Source organism: Myotis davidii, unplaced genomic scaffold (assembly GCF_000327345.1).
Source record: "Myotis davidii unplaced genomic scaffold, ASM32734v1 scaffold1025, whole genome shotgun sequence".
NCBI lineage: Eukaryota > Metazoa > Chordata > Mammalia > Chiroptera > Vespertilionidae > Myotis > Myotis davidii.
Window position 1 is genome coordinate 513,514 of NW_006297812.1, and position 2,477 is coordinate 515,990.

The 2,477-nt window shown below is 45.9% G+C and overlaps 1 protein-coding gene across 11 annotated transcripts in view; it reads left to right on the plus strand.

Annotated features, from left to right (window-relative positions):
- Window positions 1-2,477, plus strand: part of NCAM1 (neural cell adhesion molecule 1) — a 350,846-nt gene that overhangs the window by 1,810 nt on the left and 346,559 nt on the right. The window lies entirely within an intron of this gene.

Genomic DNA, 2,477 nt, shown 5'->3' on the forward strand with positions numbered 1-2,477 from the left:
GGCTAACGGTGCTCATCCCCCGCCGGGAGGAACCCCGCCCTGCGGCCGGCCCCCTCCTACCCGCGGTTTCCGAGGAAATAAAATGGAGTCTAGGTGGTCACTGGGGGGTGCTCGCTCACTCTGGCGTCTCGCGGCCGAATGGGAGCATCCCTCCCGCCCCCGGCAGCGCGCACACTTGCGCCCAGTCGCTCTGGCTGGAGCGCATCGCCGGGCAGGGCGCGGTGGCCGGGGGACCGACGCGCCTGCGCTGACCAGCCAGCCCCCCGGCCCGGGCCCTCGGTCCCCGCAACCACCTGATTGGGGGATGCTTGCAGCATGCCTTTTCCCTTAGTGCCCCTGGGTCCCCATGGCAGGACCTCTGGAAGAGAGGGTGTTTCTGGGACCTCCTCCCTTATAGGTGGGGACGTGACAATGGAGCTCTAATCTTCGGTAGGCCCTTGGGGGGTCGCCAGGCCGTTCTTTCCATCATGGCGATGGGTGTAAGGCTGTTTGGACCCCCAGGGAGGTACACGCCCAGGGAATTCCAGGTTAGGCTGCTCTCTGCTGCTGAGGCCAGGGTGACACTCAGACCCATGGTCCCTGAAAGGAAAGTGTCCTCGTTCCTGACCTGAGGACCAAGCGGACAGGAAGAAAGCAGGCCGTGAAACACGCACAGCGTTGCTTAACAAAAGAAGTTGAACGGTTTTCCAAAGAGAAATATTTATTGTTTCTCCCATATTTTAAAAAATTGAAGAATTTTAGTCAAAGGGTCAGCACAAAAAATAAAAACAGTAACACACACACACACACACACACACACACACATATTTTTGGCCTCACATGTTGTACCATCTCCAGGGACAATGGTGACTCAGTCTCTTTCCACTCCCTGCATTTGACACTTCAGATGCAGGGTGTGCTAACTTAATACACCAAAGAATCAGGTCGGCTGACCCACTCTTATTTTGGTGTCTCTGGTCTTTAGGAATAAAGAGAAAGGTTGTGGAATTTATGGATATTTTCTGGATTGATTGAATGACCTGGAATGGTTGTCATATCTTTCTTTTATAATTTTACAATTTTCTGCCAATTTAACTTGCAAGAGTCAAGGAATGGATGGGACTGATTTTCCGACAAGATAGCATCAGAATAAGAACAAAGAGCACCTGTGCTACCTTACAAAAATAGTGGGTGCATATATGATATAGAGTATATGTCATGCCCCTTGCCATATAAAGGCACGCCTCCGCAGTTTGCAGTGAGCACAATTATGGCGAGCTACATTTTTCCCTTGATTTTCATTTTAAGATTAGAAATGTGTCTTTCTGGACAAAATTTAACTGAATGCAGTAAAGCCATATTTAAGAATGTGGAAAACCTTTTACAACTCTATCCCAAACCCAAAATGTTAATTTTCCTTCAGCAAATATTAGCATATATTAAAATATTGACAATATCTTACAATTTATTTAAAATTCAGTAGAGTTAAACAAACAGAATATAACCCAGACATTGTGGAAGTGTGGCCTGTCATTAATTTAATAGTTCTTTTTTAGTTACTCTTCCCAATACAAAGGTTCTAAAGATCTACCAATTGGGATAAGTTTTCATTAGTCTAAAACTTACATTTTTTAAAAAATCCTCACCTGAAGATATGTTTATTGATGAGAGGGAGAGAGAGAGAGAGAGAGAGAGAGAGAGACAGACAGACATTGATGGGTTCCCTCCCTATGAGCCCTGACCAGATCCAACCCAAAAGCTATGTATGTGCCATGACTGGGAATTTAACCCAAAACCTTTTTGATTTAGGGGAGGATGCTCCAACCAACTGAGCCACCTGGCCTGGGCTAAGTCAATTTTTTAAGAAGCTCTTCCCTCCTTCTCCTAATAGATTGAACCTGTTGATTTCCAACCAGATAACTTTACCCAGGATCTTTTAAAAAAAATTTATTGTTGAAAGTATTACATATGTCCTCTTTTTTGCCCCATCCACAACCTCCAGTCAACTTCCAACCCCCACCCCAGGCCCTCACCACCCCACTGTCTGCATCCATGGGTTATGCATATATGCATACAAGGTCTTCCTTTGATTAGCTCCTACCCACTGACCCTCCCCCACCTTCCCTCTGCGATTCCACACCCTGTTCCATACTTCCATGTCTCTGGATCCACTCTGTTCATCAGTTTATTTAGTTAATTAGATTCTATATATGAATGAGATCATGTAATACTTGTCTGTCTCTGACTGGCTTATTATTTAGCATGATTCTCTCCAGGCCCCTCAAAGCTGTCTCAAAGGGCAAGAGATTCTTTTTTTTTTTTTTTTTTTTTTTTATATATTTTATTGAGTTTTTACAGAGAGGAAAGGAGAGAGATTAGAGAGTTAGAAACATCGATGAGAGAGAAACATGGATCAGCTGCCTCCTGCACACTCCCCACTGGGGATGTGCCCGCAACCAAGGTACATGCCCTTGACCGGACTCGAACCTGGGCCTCTC